General features: G+C 39.8%; 1 long non-coding RNA gene across 1 annotated transcript; it reads right to left on the bottom strand.

Moving 5' to 3' along the window:
* Positions 1-430: 430 nt before the first annotated feature.
* LOC121684700 lies at positions 431-2,029 on the bottom strand. The gene is made up of 3 exons (XR_006023176.1): positions 1,971-2,029; positions 1,238-1,351; positions 431-490 (listed from the first exon to the last, which is right to left on the bottom strand). It is a non-coding gene; the product is annotated as an uncharacterized LOC121684700 (long non-coding RNA).
* Positions 2,030-21,233: the final 19,204 nt, after the last annotated feature.

Here is a 21,233-nt window from a genome sequence, read left to right as displayed (position 1 = left end):
GTAGTTGACGGCTCTTAAAGTAATTTGTGAGTGAAGGAGACAGATACGGGATGTCCTGCTCATGCCTCCATCCTCCTATTGTTCCTTTCTCGTTCACAGTAGACACCTTAGATTTGTAATTAGACAAGCAAATTAGTTTGCCAGTGTGTTAGGAAAATTAACTAAAGCAAGGTCAATATCCACAAATTCCATTCTAAAGACAGACTCTAAAACAAACTTTGAACCAAAAATGATGTTCACATTACAGAATGAAGTCTTAAGTATATACTACAGGAGAGTCAGTAAAGAGGTTGCTAGTCAGCTTAACCACCAAACTAGACCCAAATCATGAAGACACTTCAAAAAAAGGAAAGACAATGTCTGATAAAATTTGGCCTTTATTGAATTCAAGATGGAGAAAGCCCAAGTGCAGAAAGTGACCCAGGATAAAGGAGAAGTTCCATTCACCATTAGCATTCTGAGCAGTCACTTCAGGAGTCATCATGGGAATCTACAGGGATAAAAAGCAGACTTCACTTTCAGTACAATAAGCCATTGCTTCAACCTGGGGTTAGTTAACTGGCAGACATTTTGTTGTGACTACTGGTTTATGAGGAAGCTACAGTCTGAAATATGAGCCAGGCCAGCCCACAATGTTCCATTTCTGCACCCTTGCTCTAAAGAGGGTCCTTGTACAGCATGTTGTTGGGCCAAAATGAACTGCCTACAGTACATTTTTTACATAGTATAATGCAAGATGATAAAAACAGGAGATAAATACAACACTAGAAATCATTGGTGAGCAATCAATATGCTATTGTTCCAACCACAATATGCTATTGTTCCAATATGGGGCTGGATAATCACCAGAAGTTTGACTACTGGCACTGATTTTAAGAGACCTGCTGGGCTAAAATTTAACCACAACCAAGCCAGCCCACAGTGCTCAGTTTCTGTACCATTGCTCTGAAAATCCCTTGTGTGGAGTAGTAGCTAACGTGAACTGCACCTTCACAGCTCTACAATCTACAAGTAACTAGTATTTGCCTTCTGACACACCAAAAGTTCTGCACATTTCTTGCAGACACAAAATAGTCATGACTGAAATGCAGTAGAAAGTACTCAAATCTTAATAAAGCAGATTCTAATGCAGAGCACCAGGTCTGATCTGAGTCAACATTTCATCAAGATTGAAATTCTTGACAACCCAAAAATCTTCTTACACAACAGGAAATATGACAAAAAGCCAAACAATTACCAGTGATGGTGGTTCCATCTTGGGCAGAGGTAGTCCCATTTTGCAGATTGCAGATTCAGAGGTGGTCCCATTTTGCAGATTCAATTAACACAACAGCATCCTGACTCGCACCACCTTGGGATTCCACGAGAGAGAGAGAGAAAAAAAAAAAAGCATGGATCCGATTTTAGAACCAAACTGTGGTGATCATAAAAGCCAGCTGAAATCCCACGAACAGCAGTTGTAAACAAGACATTAATTAAACAGATTTTCTGCTGAAGAGTGCTGCCAGGTTTAGTAAATACTTAGAACTATATATGTAGTAAGAGTTAAGTCACAGAAAGCTCAGTTTGTGTTTGCCATGCCTAGATGCATTTTCCATGAATGCAAAAATTTGACCCTGTAAACCAAATTTGGAGATTTGTTTGAAAACACTTACAGGTTAGAAAGATGCAAGCACTGCGATCTGCTTTCTACAGGAGATCATTCACAAGACAGGTGTCTTCAATTTACTCACACTTGCATAAGAAATGTGCCAATTAAAATCAGCTGGTTTAGAGAAAGATTGGAACCATTGTGGCCCAAGCAATCAGTGGACAGTAGACTTCCCTCAGCATTTAAGTCAAGTTGATACACAATAGCCTTTTTCCTTGATTGAAACCCAATTTAATGTACTTGACAATGTTTAACAAAACTCAAAGCAAATGTGTAAACTACAGAGTCTTCCAAGTAACAAATAAATAAATTCCCTTACCAGTTACTCCATCAGTGGCAGATGACGTTGTCTGGTTTTGGGCACTTGGGGTTGCAGTTACCACATCATCTTCACTTGCCCCATCTTTATATTCCACATAAGTGTAGTTTAGTGAGGGGTGGAAGTGGAATGGTCCATAACTACAACAACATGCTACATTTATGAAGCCACAAGTGACCCAAAGTCCTTACCAGCCTCTCCAGTTTGGGCAGCAGCTGTTGTCTGGTTTTGGAGACTTGGGGTTGCAGTTACCACATCATCTTCACTTGCCCCATCTTTATATTCCACATAAGTGTAGAAGTCCTTACCAGCCTCTCCAGTTTGGGCAGCAGCTGTTGTCTGGTTTTGGAGACTTGGGGTTGCAGTTACCACATCATCTTCACTTGCCCCATCTTTATATTCCACATAAGTGTAGAAGTCCTTACCAGCCTCTCCAGTTTGGGCAGCAGCTGTTGTCTGGTTTTGGAGACTTGGGGTTGCAGTTACAACATCAACATTTAGTTTTGTCGAAACATCAACCTCATGAGCACCTCCTTCCTTGACATGCCTCTTTGGAAGACAGAAGACTGCTCAAAAGAAAAAAGAAATTATTACTTAAATCAGGATTTCTAAAAAAATAATTAAACTGCAAAAAGACACTTAAAACACTAACCATTACTGAAAGTAGCAATCAGAACCAACACAACAACCTTTGCCATTACTGCCATGTTGAATCACCAAAAACAATGAGAAGGTTGAGTTCAAGCAGGCCTTATGGAGGCTTATAAAGGCATGACGCTCATGCTCAATTCAATGATAATTAGAATCACATGACTTCCAGGTGTATATCGTTTAGCGATTCATGGGGCTTAACAATAATGAGGAAGGCTAGTGTCGCAGGAGACATCTTGGACTATCTTGGATCAATTTGGCTTTGTTTTCAGCCAGAAAGCTTTTTTAACATGGTCTAACTGAATCAAGCTACAGTGGGTATTAGCAGAGCCCGTCTATGGAGAGCCTTGGCACTTCCTATTAAGCCCCATTGTATCGAAATTGGTTGCAGTTCCATTAGAATTCCACTGGGGGTGATCGCGGGCGAGCGCATGTTGAATGGGGGTCTATGGAGCTAGACGGCTAAATTTCTCTTTCACCTGCTTGTCGTGGAAGAATCATAGATTTTATTGTAGTTTATGCAAGTTCAATCTAGATTTTAGATCTGAAGTTGAATGAACGAGTACTTATGTCCTTTTCATTTCTTACAGGTTGGGTCGTTGTTGCCCATATCACGCAAGCATTGTGCTAATGAATGAAGTCATTGACATGGGCCTATTTGAAAGGCTTTTTAGAAGACTTACGTGACTTCAAAAAAGGAATGTGGAATCTGAGGAGGAACTGCAACCAGTCCAGAAACCGGAAGTAACCAGACAGTGCCAATACTCTTCCTATTAGACATTCTCTGGTATTAGTTAAGTTTGGACGGTTTTCTGCATGAATCATGCACGAATCACGCACGAATCGCGCACCATATTCTTGGCAGAAATGGCACAAACTGCAGTTGTCCCAAACAACAACCAGGTGGCACTTGGGAGTTCTGCCACCACTACTATTTTTGATGCGACTTGACTTACTGCTTCCATGACGCATCCAGTTGCCAAGTAGGCTACAGTAGGGGAGAACGGGGTAAGATGAGCCATTCTTTACACTCTTCATCATTCTAATGGGTCAAAGAGATTTTGTTTTGTAACCTTCACACCAAACAAAAATTCAAAATGTTCTACAACTTCTGTAACCAACAACTTTTTGATAACTTATAAGGGGATATAGATAAGGGTATAGGCCTACCCCATATGTAAGTAAGTTGATCCAAAACAAAGATTTCAGGTAAAACGTTTTTATTTTCTGAAAACGATCATTTAATTTCTACAAACAGTAGCCTAACATACACCAACATTTCACTGAGAATTTGTCAAATACATTCAACTGAAAATGTGCCAAGGCAGGTTTAGACCTAAAAAAAAAAAATGTTGCCTGTTTACCATTTCATTCACTTACAGTAAATAAGTCAGATTAATTTGCTGCCTAGTCTCTTTAGCTCTTACTAGGATAACACTCATGATTTCATTTAGCCGTCACATCATAGCTTATAAGGGCACCAAGTGTAATGCATCTGAATGTTGTTCAGATGGACTTACTTCCCACTCATGGTGGTGGCTCTACGATGGGTACATCATTATGATTTATGATTTTTTAAGCAAGATCATGATTACATATCAGGTTAATTACTTATGAGTTCATCAGGTTTGTGGCCCCTCAACTAAAGTGTGAACAATGGCATGTGTTTAGAGAACTGCACAAGTTGTGTTCAAATCAGAATTTGAGTATAGTGATGACTACAATTTTGGCAGAAAAAGAAATCATGATCATTCTTAATAAATCATAATGATGCTCACCATACTTAATGCTTTAGTTGATGTGCTGTTTATGTATGAGGTCATGAATGAACTCATGTAAATTCCTGGTGATTCATGAGATATTAAGGAATGAAGTAATATGGAAATCATGGAATTCATGCATGAATTCATGATAATTCATGTACCCTTACCGTAAAGTGTTACCAAAAGTTCCCTTCCACATGTCAACTTTCGATTCCAAACAAGTTCATAAGGATTTATTTGCAACAATAAACTAGTAGATAGGCCAAGAAAAGCCCTTTGTATGCTGGAATCATGAACTACCATGCAAACTTTTAAAAAGTTCATACCCATTTTGTACACACATTGTATATAATAAGTATTCATTCATGTCTCAAGAACTAGAAAACATTAGCCTACCTCATTATCAGGGGTCAGTAAGTGGGATGAGTCCATGTTAATCACATTTTTTAGGCTTTGGCACAAGTTTATATTCTTTGCAATTTGCCTGTCTGTTGATTCTAGGCCAAGAGGTGATTTACTGCATCAGCAGTCAGTTTCTTGGAGTTTTATGCCCCCAACGTTGTCGCCAAGGCAGCGCTGCCTGGAAGGCACTAGGGTTAGGCATGGGTTAAGGTTGGGGTTAGGTTTAGGTGCCTTTAAGTCAGCGGTGGCAGCGCTGCCTGGAAGACGACGTTGGGGGCATAACACACCATCGAGCCTGTAGTTGACGGCTCTTAAAGTAATTTGTGAGTGAAGGAGACAGATACGGGATGTCCTGCTCATGCCTCCATCCTCCTATTGTTCCTTTCTCGTTCACAGTAGACACCTTAGATTTGTAATTAGACAAGCAAATTAGTTTGCCAGTGTGTTAGGAAAATTAACTAAAGCAAGGTCAATATCCACAAATTCCATTCTAAAGACAGACTCTAAAACAAACTTTGAACCAAAAATGATGTTCACATTACAGAATGAAGTCTTAAGTATATACTACAGGAGAGTCAGTAAAGAGGTTGCTAGTCAGCTTAACCACCAAACTAGACCCAAATCATGAAGACACTTCAAAAAAAGGAAAGACAATGTCTGATAAAATTTGGCCTTTATTGAATTCAAGATGGAGAAAGCCCAAGTGCAGAAAGTGACCCAGGATAAAGGAGAAGTTCCATTCACCATTAGCATTCTGAGCAGTCACTTCAGGAGTCATCATGGGAATCTACAGGGATAAAAAGCAGACTTCACTTTCAGTACAATAAGCCATTGCTTCAACCTGGGGTTAGTTAACTGGCAGACATTTTGTTGTGACTACTGGTTTATGAGGAAGCTACAGTCTGAAATATGAGCCAGGCCAGCCCACAATGTTCCATTTCTGCACCCTTGCTCTAAAGAGGGTCCTTGTACAGCATGTTGTTGGGCCAACATGAACTGCCTACAGTACATTTTTTACATAGTATAATGCAAGATGATAAAAACAGGAGATAAATACAACACTAGAAATCATTGGTGAGCAATCAATATGCTATTGTTCCAACCACAATATGCTATTGTTCCAATATGGGGCTGGATAATCACCAGAAGTTTGACTACTGGCACTGATTTTAAGAGACCTGCTGGGCTAAAATTTAACCACAACCAAGCCAGCCCACAGTGCTCAGTTTCTGTACCATTGCTCTGAAAATCCCTTGTGTGGAGTAGTAGCTAACGTGAACTGCACCTTCACAGCTCTACAATCTACAAGTAACTAGTATTTGCCTTCTGACACACCAAAAGTTCTGCACATTTCTTGCAGACACAAAATAGTCATGACTGAAATGCAGTAGAAAGTACTCAAATCTTAATAAAGCAGATTCTAATGCAGAGCACCAGGTCTGATCTGAGTCAACATTTCATCAAGATTGAAATTCTTGACAACCCAAAAATCTTCTTACACAACAGGAAATATGACAAAAAGCCAAACAATTACCAGTGATGGTGGTTCCATCTTGGGCAGAGGTAGTCCCATTTTGCAGATTCAGTACAGTGGTTAACACAACAGCATCCTCACTCGCACCATCTTGGGATTCCACGAGAGAGAGAGAGAAAAAAAAAAAAGCATGGATCCGATTTTAGAACCAAACTGTGGTGATCATAAAAGCCAGCTGAAATCCCACGAACAGCAGTTGTAAACAAGACATTAATTAAACAGATTTTCTGCTGAAGAGTGCTGCCAGGTTTAGTAAATACTTAGAACTATATATGTAGTAAGAGTTAAGTCACAGAAAGCTCAGTTTGTGTTTGCCATGCCTAGATGCATTTTCCATGAATGCAAAAATTTGACCCTGTAAACCAAATTTGGAGATTTGTTTGAAAACACTTACAGGTTAGAAAGATGCAAGCACTGCGATCTGCTTTCTACAGGAGATCATTCACAAGACAGGTGTCTTCAATTTACTCACACTTGCATAAGAAATGTGCCAATTAAAATCAGCTGGTTTAGAGAAAGATTGGAACCATTGTGGCCCAAGCAATCAGTGGACAGTAGACTTCCCTCAGCATTTAAGTCAAGTTGATACACAATAGCCTTTTTCCTTGATTGAAACCCAATTTAATGTACTTGACAATGTTTAACAAAACTCAAAGCAAATGTGTAAACTACAGAGTCTTCCAAGTAACAAATAAATAAATTCCCTTACCAGTTACTCCATCAGTGGCAGATGACGTTGTCTGGTTTTGGGCACTTGGGGTTGCAGTTACCACATCATCTTCACTTGCCCCATCTTTATATTCCACATAAGTGTAGTTTAGTGAGGGGTGGAAGTGGAATGGTCCATAACTACAACAACATGCTACATTTATGAAGCCACAAGTGACCCAAAGTCCTTACCAGCCTCTCCAGTTTGGGCAGCAGCTGTTGTCTGGTTTTGGAGACTTGGGGTTGCAGTTACCACATCATCTTCACTTGCCCCATCTTTATATTCCACATAAGTGTAGTTTAGTGAGGGGTGGAAGTGGAATGGTCCATAACTACAACAACATGCTACATTTATGAAGCCACAAGTGACCCACAGTCCTTACCAGCCTCTCCAGTTTGGGCAGCAGCTGTTGTCTGGTTTTGGAGACTTGGGGTTGCAGTTACCACATCATCTTCACTTGCCCCATCTTTATATTCCACATAAGTGTAGAAGTCCTTACCAGCCTCTCCAGTTTGGGCAGCAGCTGTTGTCTGGTTTTGGAGACTTGGGGTTGCAGTTACAACATCAACATTTAGTTTTGTCGAAACATCAACCTCATGAGCACCTCCTTCCTTGACATGCCTCTTTGGAAGACAGAAGACTGCTCAAAAGAAAAAAGAAATTATTACTTAAATCAGGATTTCTAAAAAAAATAATTAAACTGCAAAAAGACACTTAAAACACTAACCATTACTGAAAGTAGCAATCAGAACCAACACAACAACCTTTGCCATTACTGCCATGTTGAATCACCAAAAACAATGACAAGGTTGAGTTCAAGCAGGCCTTATGGAGGCTTATAAAGGCATGACGCTCATGCTCAATTCAATGATAATTAGAATCACATGACTTCCAGGTGTATATCGTTTAGCGATTCATGGGGCTTAACAATAATGAGGAAGGCTAGTGTCGCAGGAGACATCTTGGACTATCTTGGATCAATTTGGCTTTGTTTTCAGCCAGAAAGGTTTTTTAACATGGTCTAACTGAATCAAGCTACAGTGGGTATTAGCAGAGCCCGTCTATGGAGAGCCTTGGCACTTCCTATTAAGCCCCATTGTATCGAAATTGGTTGCAGTTCCATTAGAATTCCACTGGGGGTGATCGCGGGCGAGCGCATGTTGAATGGGGGTCTATGGAGCTAGACGGCTAAATTTCTCTTTCACCTGCTTGTCGTGGAAGAATCATAGATTTTATTGTAGTTTATGCAAGTTCAATCTAGATTTTAGATCTGAAGTTGAATGAACGAGTACTTATGTCCTTTTCATTTCTTACAGGTTGGGTCGTTGTTGCCCATATCACGCAAGCATTGTGCTAATGAATGAAGTCATTGACATGGGCCTATTTGAAAGGCTTTTTAGAAGACTTACGTGACTTCAAAAAAGGAATGTGGAATCTGAGGAGGAACTGCAACCAGTCCAGAAACCGGAAGTAACCAGACAGTGCCAATACTCTTCCTATTAGACATTCTCTGGTATTAGTTAAGTTTGGACGGTTTTCTGCATGAATCATGCACGAATCACGCACGAATCGCGCACCATATTCTTGGCAGAAATGGCACAAACTGCAGTTGTCCCAAACAACAACCAGGTGGCACTTGGGAGTTCTGCCACCACTACTATTTTTGATGCGACTTGACTTACTGCTTCCATGACGCATCCAGTTGCCAAGTAGGCTACAGTAGGGGAGAACGGGGTAAGATGAGCCATTCTTTACACTCTTCATCATTCTAATGGGTCAAAGAGATTTTGTTTTGTAACCTTCACACCAAACAAAAATTCAAAATGTTCTACAACTTCTGTAACCAACAACTTTTTGATAACTTATAAGGGGATATAGATAAGGGTATAGGCCTACCCCATATGTAAGTAAGTTGATCCAAAACAAAGATTTCAGGTAAAACGTTTTTATTTTCTGAAAACGATCATTTAATTTCTACAAACAGTAGCCTAACATACACCAACATTTCACTGAGAATTTGTCAAATACATTCAACTGAAAATGTGCCAAGGCAGGTTTAGACCTAAAAAAAAAAAATGTTGCCTGTTTACCATTTCATTCACTTACAGTAAATAAGTCAGATTAATTAAAGATTCTCTTTAGCTCTTACTAGGATAACACTCATGATTTCGTTTAGCCGTCACATCATAGCTTATAAGGGCACCAAGTGTAATGCATCTGAATGTTGTTCAGATGGACTTACTTCCCACTCATGGTGGTGGCTCTACGATGGGTACATCATTATGATTTATGATTTTTTAAGCAAGATCATGATTACATATCAGGTTAATTACTTATGAGTTCATCAGGTTTGTGGCCCCTCAACTAAAGTGTGAACAATGGCATGTGTTTAGAGAACTGCACAAGTTGTGTTCAAATCAGAATTTGAGTATAGTGATGACTACAATTTTGGCAGAAAAAGAAATCATGATCATTCTTAATAAATCATAATGATGCTCACCATACTTAATGCTTTAGTTGATGTGCTGTTTATGTATGAGGTCATGAATGAACTCATGTAAATTCCTGGTGATTCATGAGATATTAAGGAATGAAGTAATATGGAAATCATGGAATTCATGCATGAATTCATGATAATTCATGTACCCTTACCGTAAAGTGTTACCAAAAGTTCCCTTCCACATGTCAACTTTCGATTCCAAACAAGTTCATAAGGATTTATTTGCAACAATAAACTAGTAGATAGGCCAAGAAAAGCCCTTTGTATGCTGGAATCATGAACTACCATGCAAACTTTTAAAAAGTTCATACCCATTTTGTACACACATTGTATATAATAAGTATTCATTCATGTCTCAAGAACTAGAAAACATTAGCCTACCTCATTATCAGGGGTCAGTAAGTGGGATGAGTCCATGTTAATCACATTTTTTAGGCTTTGGCACAAGTTTATATTCTTTGCAATTTGCCTGTCTGTTGATTCTAGGCCAAGAGGTGATTTACTGCATCAGCAGTCAGTTTCTTGGAGTTTTATGCCCCCAACGTTGTCGCCAAGGCAGCGCTGCCTGGAAGGCACTAGGGTTAGGCATGGGTTAAGGTTGGGGTTAGGTTTAGGTGCCTTTAAGTCAGCGGTGGCAGCGCTGCCTGGAAGACGACGTTGGGGGCATAACACACCATCGAGCCTGTAGTTGACGGCTCTTAAAGTAATTTGTGAGTGAAGGAGACAGATACGGGATGTCCTGCTCATGTCTCCATCCTCCTATTGTTCCTTTCTCGTTCACAGTAGACACCTTAGATTTGTAATTAGACAAGCAAATTAGTTTGCCAGTGTGTTAGGAAAATTAACTAAAGCAAGGTCAATATCCACAAATTCCATTCTAAAGACAGACTCTAAAACAAACTTTGAACCAAAAATGATGTTCACATTACAGAATGAAGTCTTAAGTATATACTACAGGAGAGTCAGTAAAGAGGTTGCTAGTCAGCTTAACCACCAAACTAGACCCAAATCATGAAGACACTTCAAAAAAAGGAAAGACAATGTCTGATAAAATTTGGCCTTTATTGAATTCAAGATGGAGAAAGCCCAAGTGCAGAAAGTGACCCAGGATAAAGGAGAAGTTCCATTCACCATTAGCATTCTGAGCAGTCACTTCAGGAGTCATCATGGGAATCTACAGGGATAAAAAGCAGACTTCACTTTCAGTACAATAAGCCATTGCTTCAACCTGGGGTTAGTTAACTGGCAGACATTTTGTTGTGACTACTGGTTTATGAGGAAGCTACAGTCTGAAATATGAGCCAGGCCAGCCCACAATGTTCCATTTCTGCACCCTTGCTCTAAAGAGGGTCCTTGTACAGCATGTTGTTGGGCCAACATGAACTGCCTACAGTACATTTTTTACATAGTATAATGCAAGATGATAAAAACAGGAGATAAATACAACACTAGAAATCATTGGTGAGCAATCAATATGCTATTGTTCCAACCACAATATGCTATTGTTCCAATATGGGGCTGGATAATCACCAGAAGTTTGACTACTGGCACTGATTTTAAGAGACCTGCTGGGCTAAAATTTAACCACAACCAAGCCAGCCCACAGTGCTCAGTTTCTGTACCATTGCTCTGAAAATCCCTTGTGTGGAGTAGTAGCTAACGTGAACTGCACCTTCACAGCTCTACAATCTACAAGTAACTAGTATTTGCCTTCTGACACACCAAAAGTTCTGCACATTTCTTGCAGACACAAAATAGTCATGACTGAAATGCAGTAGAAAGTACTCAAATCTTAATAAAGCAGATTCTAATGCAGAGCACCAGGTCTGATCTGAGTCAACATTTCATCAAGATTGAAATTCTTGACAACCCAAAAATCTTCTTACACAACAGGAAATATGACAAAAAGCCAAACAATTACCAGTGATGGTGGTTCCATCTTGGGCAGAGGTAGTCCCATTTTGCAGATTCAGTACAGTGGTTAACACAACAGCATCCTCACTCGCACCATCTTGGGATTCCACGAGAGAGAGAGAGAAAAAAAAAAAAAAAGCATGGATCCGATTTTAGAACCAAACTGTGGTGATCATAAAAGCCAGCTGAAATCCCACGAACAGCAGTTGTAAACAAGACATTAATTAAACAGATTTTCTGCTGAAGAGTGCTGCCAGGTTTAGTAAATACTTAGAACTATATATGTAGTAAGAGTTAAGTCACAGAAAGCTCAGTTTGTGTTTGCCATGCCTAGATGCATTTTCCATGAAAAAAAAATTTGACCCTGTAAACCAAATTTGGAGATTTGTTTGAAAACACTTACAGGTTAGAAAGATGCAAGCACTGCGATCTGCTTTCTACAGGAGATCATTCACAAGACAGGTGTCTTCAATTTACTCACACTTGCATAAGAAATGTGCCAATTAAAATCAGCTGGTTTAGAGAAAGATTGGAACCATTGTGGCCCAAGCAATCAGTGGACAGTAGACTTCCCTCAGCATTTAAGTCAAGTTGATACACAATAGCCTTTTTCCTTGATTGAAACCCAATTTAATGTACTTGACAATGTTTAACAAAACTCAAAGCAAATGTGTAAACTACAGAGTCTTCCAAGTAACAAATAAATAAATTCCCTTACCAGTTACTCCATCAGTGGCAGATGACGTTGTCTGGTTTTGGGCACTTGGGGTTGCAGTTACCACATCATCTTCACTTGCCCCATCTTTATATTCCACATAAGTGTAGTTTAGTGAGGGGTGGAAGTGGAATGGTCCATAACTACAACATGCTACATTTATGAAGCCACAAGTGACCCAAAGTCCTTACCAGCCTCTCCAGTTTGGGCAGCAGCTGTTGTCTGGTTTTGGAGACTTGGGGTTGCAGTTACCACATCATCTTCACTTGCCCCATCTTTATATTCCACATAAGTGTAGAAGTCCTTACCAGCCTCTCCAGTTTGGGCAGCAGCTGTTGTCTGGTTTTGGAGACTTGGGGTTGCAGTTACCACATCATCTTCACTTGCCCCATCTTTATATTCCACATAAGTGTAGTTTAGTGAGGGGTGGAAGTGGAATGGTCCATAACTACAACAACATGCTACATTTATGAAGCCACAAGTGACCCACAGTCCTTACCAGCCTCTCCAGTTTGGGCAGCAGCTGTTGTCTGGTTTTGGAGACTTGGGGTTGCAGTTACCACATCATCTTCACTTGCCCCATCTTTATATTCCACATAAGTGTAGAAGTCCTTACCAGCCTCTCCAGTTTGGGCAGCAGCTGTTGTCTGGTTTTGGAGACTTGGGGTTGCAGTTACAACATCAACATTTAGTTTTGTCGAAACATCAACCTCATGAGCACCTCCTTCCTTGACATGCCTCTTTGGAAGACAGAAGACTGCTCAAAAGAAAAAAGAAATTATTACTTAAATCAGGATTTCTAAAAAAATAATTAAACTGCAAAAAGACACTTAAAACACTAACCATTACTGAAAGTAGCAATCAGAACCAACACAACAACCTTTGCCATTACTGCCATGTTGAATCACCAAAAACAATGAGAAGGTTGAGTTCAAGCAGGCCTTATGGAGGCTTATAAAGGCATGACGCTCATGCTCAATTCAATGATAATTAGAATCACATGACTTCCAGGTGTATATCGTTTAGCGATTCATGGGGCTTAACAATAATGAGGAAGGCTAGTGTCGCAGGAGACATCTTGGACTATCTTGGATCAATTTGGCTTTGTTTTCAGCCAGAAAGCTTTTTTAACATGGTCTAACTGAATCAAGCTACAGTGGGTATTAGCAGAGCCCGTCTATGGAGAGCCTTGGCACTTCCTATTAAGCCCCATTGTATCGAAATTGGTTGCAGTTCCATTAGAATTCCACTGGGGGTGATCGCGGGCGAGCGCATGTTGAATGGGGGTCTATGGAGCTAGACGGCTAAATTTCTCTTTCACCTGCTTGTCGTGGAAGAATCATAGATTTTATTGTAGTTTATGCAAGTTCAATCTAGATTTTAGATCTGAAGTTGAATGAACGAGTACTTATGTCCTTTTCATTTCTTACAGGTTGGGTCGTTGTTGCCCATATCACGCAAGCATTGTGCTAATGAATGAAGTCATTGACATGGGCCTATTTGAAAGGCTTTTTAGAAGACTTACGTGACTTCAAAAAAGGAATGTGGAATCTGAGGAGGAACTGCAACCAGTCCAGAAACCGGAAGTAACCAGACAGTGCCAATACTCTTCCTATTAGACATTCTCTGGTATTAGTTAAGTTTGGACGGTTTTCTGCATGAATCATGCACGAATCACGCACGAATCGCGCACCATATTCTTGGCAGAAATGGCACAAACTGCAGTTGTCCCAAACAACAACCAGGTGGCACTTGGGAGTTCTGCCACCACTACTATTTTTGATGCGACTTGACTTACTGCTTCCATGACGCATCCAGTTGCCAAGTAGGCTACAGTAGGGGAGAACGGGGTAAGATGAGCCATTCTTTACACTCTTCATCATTCTAATGGGTCAAAGAGATTTTGTTTTGTAACCTTCACACCAAACAAAAATTCAAAATGTTCTACAACTTCTGTAACCAACAACTTTTTGATAACTTATAAGGGGATATAGATAAGGGTATAGGCCTACCCCATATGTAAGTAAGTTGATCCAAAACAAAGATTTCAGGTAAAACGTTTTTATTTTCTGAAAACGATCATTTAATTTCTACAAACAGTAGCCTAACATACACCAACATTTCACTGAGAATTTGTCAAATACATTCAACTGAAAATGTGCCAAGGCAGGTTTAGACCTAAAAAAAAAAAATGTTGCCTGTTTACCATTTCATTCACTTACAGTAAATAAGTCAGATTAATTTGCTGCCTAGTCTCTTTAGCTCTTACTAGGATAACACTCATGATTTCGTTTAGCCGTCACATCATAGCTTATAAGGGCACCAAGTGTAATGCATCTGAATGTTGTTCAGATGGACTTACTTCCCACTCATGGTGGTGGCTCTACGATGGGTACATCATTATGATTTATGATTTTTTAAGCAAGATCATGATTACATATCAGGTTAATTACTTATGAGTTCATCAGGTTTGTGGCCCCTCAACTAAAGTGTGAACAATGGCATGTGTTTAGAGAACTGCACAAGTTGTGTTCAAATCAGAATTTGAGTATAGTGATGACTACAATTTTGGCAGAAAAAGAAATCATGATCATTCTTAATAAATCATAATGATGCTCACCATACTTAATGCTTTAGTTGATGTGCTGTTTATGTATGAGGTCATGAATGAACTCATGTAAATTCCTGGTGATTCATGAGATATTAAGGAATGAAGTAATATGGAAATCATGGAATTCATGCATGAATTCATGATAATTCATGTACCCTTACCGTAAAGTGTTACCAAAAGTTCCCTTCCACATGTCAACTTTCGATTCCAAACAAGTTCATAAGGATTTATTTGCAACAATAAACTAGTAGATAGGCCAAGAAAAGCCCTTTGTATGCTGGAATCATGAACTACCATGCAAACTTTTAAAAAGTTCATACCCATTTTGTACACACATTGTATATAATAAGTATTCATTCATGTCTCAAGAACTAGAAAACATTAGCCTACCTCATTATCAGGGGTCAGTAAGTGGGATGAGTCCATGTTAATCACATTTTTTAGGCTTTGGCACAAGTTTATATTCTTTGCAATTTGCCTGTCTGTTGATTCTAGGCCAAGAGGTGATTTACTGCATCAGCAGTCAGTTTCTTGGAGTTTTATGCCCCCAACGTTGTCGCCAAGGCAGCGCTGCCTGGAAGGCACTAGGGTTAGGCATGGGTTAAGGTTGGGGTTAGGTTTAGGTGCCTTTAAGTCAGCGGTGGCAGCGCTGCCTGGAAGACGACGTTGGGGGCATAACACACCATCGAGCCTGTAGTTGACGGCTCTTAAAGTAATTTGTGAGTGAAGGAGACAGATACGGGATGTCCTGCTCATGCCTCCATCCTCCTATTGTTCCTTTCTCGTTCACAGTAGACACCTTAGATTTGTAATTAGACAAGCAAATTAGTTTGCCAGTGTGTTAGGAAAATTAACTAAAGCAAGGTCAATATCCACAAATTCCATTCTAAAGACAGACTCTAAAACAAACTTTGAACCAAAAATGATGTTCACATTACAGAATGAAGTCTTAAGTATATACTACAGGAGAGTCAGTAAAGAGGTTGCTAGTCAGCTTAACCACCAAACTAGACCCAAATCATGAAGACACTTCAAAAAAAGGAAAGACAATGTCTGATAAAATTTGGCCTTTATTGAATTCAAGATGGAGAAAGCCCAAGTGCAGAAAGTGACCCAGGATAAAGGAGAAGTTCCATTCACCATTAGCATTCTGAGCAGTCACTTCAGGAGTCATCATGGGAATCTACAGGGATAAAAAGCAGACTTCACTTTCAGTACAATAAGCCATTGCTTCAACCTGGGGTTAGTTAACTGGCAGACATTTTGTTGTGACTACTGGTTTATGAGGAAGCTACAGTCTGAAATATGAGCCAGGCCAGCCCACAATGTTCCATTTCTGCACCCTTGCTCTAAAGAGGGTCCTTGTACAGCATGTTGTTGGGCCAACATGAACTGCCTACAGTACATTTTTTACATAGTATAATGCAAGATGATAAAAACAGGAGATAAATACAACACTAGAAATCATTGGTGAGCAATCAATATGCTATTGTTCCAACCACAATATGCTATTGTTCCAATATGGGGCTGGATAATCACCAGAAGTTTGACTACTGGCACTGATTTTAAGAGACCTGCTGGGCTAAAATTTAACCACAACCAAGCCAGCCCACAGTGCTCAGTTTCTGTACCATTGCTCTGAAAATCCCTTGTGTGGAGTAGTAGCTAACGTGAACTGCACCTTCACAGCTCTACAATCTACAAGTAACTAGTATTTGCCTTCTGACACACCAAAAGTTCTGCACATTTCTTGCAGACACAAAATAGTCATGACTGAAATGCAGTAGAAAGTACTCAAATCTTAATAAAGCAGATTCTAATGCAGAGCACCAGGTCTGATCTGAGTCAACATTTCATCAAGATTGAAATTCTTGACAACCCAAAAATCTTCTTACACAACAGGAAATATGACAAAAAGCCAAACAATTACCAGTGATGGTGGTTCCATCTTGGGCAGAGGTAGTCCCATTTTGCAGATTCAGTACAGTGGTTAACACAACAGCATCCTCACTCGCACCATCTTGGGATTCCACGAGAGAGAGAGAGAAAAAAAAAAAAAAAAAAAGCATGGATCCGATTTTAGAACCAAACTGTGGTGATCATAAAAGCCAGCTGAAATCCCACGAACAGCAGTTGTAAACAAGACATTAATTAAACAGATTTTCTGCTGAAGAGTGCTGCCAGGTTTAGTAAATACTTAGAACTATATATGTAGTAAGAGTTAAGTCACAGAAAGCTCAGTTTGTGTTTGCCATGCCTAGATGCATTTTCCATGAAAAAAAAATTTGACCCTGTAAACCAAATTTGGAGATTTGTTTGAAAACACTTAAAGGTTAGAAAGATGCAAGCACTGCGATCTGCTTTCTACAGGAGATCATTCACAAGACAGGTGTCTTCAATTTACTCACACTTGCATAAGAAATGTGCCAATTAAAATCAGCTGGTTTAGAGAAAGATTGGAACCATTGTGGCCCAAGCAATCAGTGGACAGTAGACTTCCCTCAGCATTTAAGTCAAGTTGATACACAATAGCCTTTTTCCTTGATTGAAACCCAATTTAATGTACTTGACAATGTTTAACAAAACTCAAAGCAAATGTGTAAACTACAGAGTCTTCCAAGTAACAAATAAATAAATTCCCTTACCAGTTACTCCATCAGTGGCAGATGACGTTGTCTGGTTTTGGGCACTTGGGGTTGCAGTTACCACATCATCTTCACTTGCCCCATCTTTATATTCCACATAAGTGTAGAAGTCCTTACCAGCCTCTCCAGTTTGGGCAGCAGCTGTTGTCTGGTTTTGGAGACTTGGGGTTGCAGTTACCACATCATCTTCACTTGCCCCATCTTTATATTCCACATAAGTGTAGAAGTCCTTACCAGCCTCTCCAGTTTGGGCAGCAGCTGTTGTCTGGTTTTGGAGACTTGGGGTTGCAGTTACCACATCATCTTCACTTGCCCCATCTTTATATTCCACATAAGTGTAGTTTAGTGAGGGGTGGAAGTGGAATGGTCCATAACTACAACAACATGCTACATTTATGAAGCCACAAGTGACCCACAGTCCTTACCAGCCTCTCCAGTTTGGGCAGCAGCTGTTGTCTGGTTTTGGAGACTTGGGGTTGCAGTTACCACATCATCTTCACTTGCCCCATCTTTATATTCCACATAAGTGTAGAAGTCCTTACCAGCCTCTCCAGTTTGGGCAGCAGCTGTTGTCTGGTTTTGGAGACTTGGGGTTGCAGTTACAACATCAACATTTAGTTTTGTCGAAACATCAACCTCATGAGCACCTCCTTCCTTGACATGCCTCTTTGGAAGACAGAAGACTGCTCAAAAGAAAAAAGAAATTATTACTTAAATCAGGATTTCTAAAAAAATAATTAAACTGCAAAAAGACACTTAAAACACTAACCATTACTGAAAGTAGCAATCAGAACCAACACAACAACCTTTGCCATTACTGCCATGTTGAATCACCAAAAACAATGAGAAGGTTGAGTTCAAGCAGGCCTTATGGAGGCTTATAAAGGCATGACGCTCATGCTCAATTCAATGATAATTAGAATCACATGACTTCCAGGTGTATATCGTTTAGCGATTCATGGGGCTTAACAATAATGAGGAAGGCTAGTGTCGCAGGAGACATCTTGGACTATCTTGGATCAATTTGGCTTTGTTTTCAGCCAGAAAGCTTTTTTAACATGGTCTAACTGAATCAAGCTACAGTGGGTATTAGCAGAGCCCGTCTATGGAGAGCCTTGGCACTTCCTATTAAGCCCCATTGTATCGAAATTGGTTGCAGTTCCATTAGAATTCCACTGGGGGTGATCGCGGGCGAGCGCATGTTGAATGGGGGTCTATGGAGCTAGACGGCTAAATTTCTCTTTCACCTGCTTGTCGTGGAAGAATCATAGATTTTATTGTAGTTTATGCAAGTTCAATCTAGATTTTAGATCTGAAGTTGAATGAACGAGTACTTATGTCCTTTTCATTTCTTACAGGTTGGGTCGTTGTTGCCCATATCACGCAAGCATTGTGCTAATGAATGAAGTCATTGACATGGGCCTATTTGAAAGGCTTTTTAGAAGACTTACGTGACTTCAAAAAAGGAATGTGGAATCTGAGGAGGAACTGCAACCAGTCCAGAAACCGGAAGTAACCAGACAGTGCCAATACTCTTCCTATTAGACATTCTCTGGTATTAGTTAAGTTTGGACGGTTTTCTGCATGAATCATGCACGAATCACGCACGAATCGCGCACCATATTCTTGGCAGAAATGGCACAAACTGCAGTTGTCCCAAACAACAACCAGGTGGCACTTGGGAGTTCTGCCACCACTACTATTTTTGATGCGACTTGACTTACTGCTTCCATGACGCATCCAGTTGCCAAGTAGGCTACAGTAGGGGAGAACGGGGTAAGATGAGCCATTCTTTACACTCTTCATCATTCTAATGGGTCAAAGAGATTTTGTTTTGTAACCTTCACACCAAACAAAAATTCAAAATGTTCTACAACTTCTGTAACCAACAACTTTTTGATAACTTATAAGGGGATATAGATAAGGGTATAGGCCTACCCCATATGTAAGTAAGTTGATCCAAAACAAAGATTTCAGGTAAAACGTTTTTATTTTCTGAAAACGATCATTTAATTTCTACAAACAGTAGCCTAACATACACCAACATTTCACTGAGAATTTGTCAAATACATTCAACTGAAAATGTGCCAAGGCAGGTTTAGACCTAAAAAAAAAAAATGTTGCCTGTTTACCATTTCATTCACTTACAGTAAATAAGTCAGATTAATTTGCTGCCTAGTCTCTTTAGCTCTTACTAGGATAACACTCATGATTTCATTTAGCCGTCACATCATAGCTTATAAGGGCACCAAGTGTAATGCATCTGAATGTTGTTCAGATGGACTTACTTCCCACTCATGGTGGTGGCTCTACGATGGGTACATCATTATGATTTATGATTTTTTAAGCAAGATCATGATTACATATCAGGTTAATTACTTATGAGTTCATCAGGTTTGTGGCCCCTCAACTAAAGTGTGAACAATGGCATGTGTTTAGAGAACTGCACAAGTTGTGTTCAAATCAGAATTTGAGTATAGTGAGGACTACAATTTTGGCAGAAAAAGAAATCATGATCATTCTTAATAAATCATAATGATGCTCACCATACTTAATGCTTTAGTTGATGTGCTGTTTATGTATGAGGTCATGAATGAACTCATGTAAATTCCTGGTGATTCATGAGATATTAAGGAATGAAGTAATATGGAAATCATGGAATTCATGCATGAATTCATGATAATTCATGTACCCTTACCGTAAAGTGTTACCAAAAGTTCCCTTCCACATGTCAACTTTCGATTCCAAACAAGTTCATAAGGATTTATTTGCAACAATAAACTAGTAGATAGGCCAAGAAAAGCCCTTTGTATGCTGGAATCATGAACTACCATGCAAACTTTTAAAAAGTTCATACCCATTTTGTACACACATTGTATATAATAAGTATTCATTCATGTCTCAAGAACTAGAAAACATTAGCCTACCTCATTATCAGGGGTCAGTAAGTGGGATGAGTCCATGTTAATCACATTTTTTAGGCTTTGGCACAAGTTTATATTCTTTGCAATTTGCCTGTCTGTTGATTCTAGGCCAAGAGGTGATTTACTGCATCAGCAGTCAGTTTCTTGGAGTTTTATGCCCCCAACGTTGTCGCCAAGGCAGCGCTGCCTGGAAGGCACTAGGGTTAGGCATGGGTTAAGGTTGGGGTTAGGTTTAGGTGCCTTTAAGTCAGCGGTGGCAGCGCTGCCTGGAAGACGACGTTGGGGGCATAACACACCATCGAGCCTGTAGTTGACGGCTCTTAAAGTAATTTGTGAGTGAAGGAGACAGATACGGGATGTCCTGCTCATGCCTCCATCCTCCTATTGTTCCTTTCTCGTTCACAGTAGACACCTTAGATTTGTAATTAGACAAGCAAATTAGTTTGCCAGTGTGTTAGGAAAATTAACTAAAGCAAGGTCAATATCCACAAATTCCATTCTAAAGACAGACTCTAAAACAAACTTTGAACCAAAAATGATGTTCACATTACAGAATGAAGTCTTAAGTATATACTACAGGAGAGTCAGTAAAGAGGTTGCTAGTCAGCTTAACCACCAAACTAGACCCAAATCATGAAGACACTTCAAAAAAAGGAAAGACAATGTCTGATAAAATTTGGCCTTTATTGAATTCAAGATGGAGAAAGCCCAAGTGCAGAAAGTGACCCAGGATAAAGGAGAAGTTCCATTCACCATTAGCATTCTGAGCAGTCACTTCAGGAGTCATCATGGGAATCTACAGGGATAAAAAGCAGACTTCACTTTCAGTACAATAAGCCATTGCTTCAACCTGGGGTTAGTTAACTGGCAGACATTTTGTTGTGACTACTGGTTT

Source organism: Alosa sapidissima, chromosome 15 (assembly GCF_018492685.1).
Source record: "Alosa sapidissima isolate fAloSap1 chromosome 15, fAloSap1.pri, whole genome shotgun sequence".
NCBI classification, from domain to species: Eukaryota; Metazoa; Chordata; class Actinopteri; order Clupeiformes; family Clupeidae; genus Alosa; species Alosa sapidissima.
The sequence above is the reverse complement of the archived record's forward strand: the minus strand, read 5'-3'. Positions and strand labels throughout refer to the sequence as shown.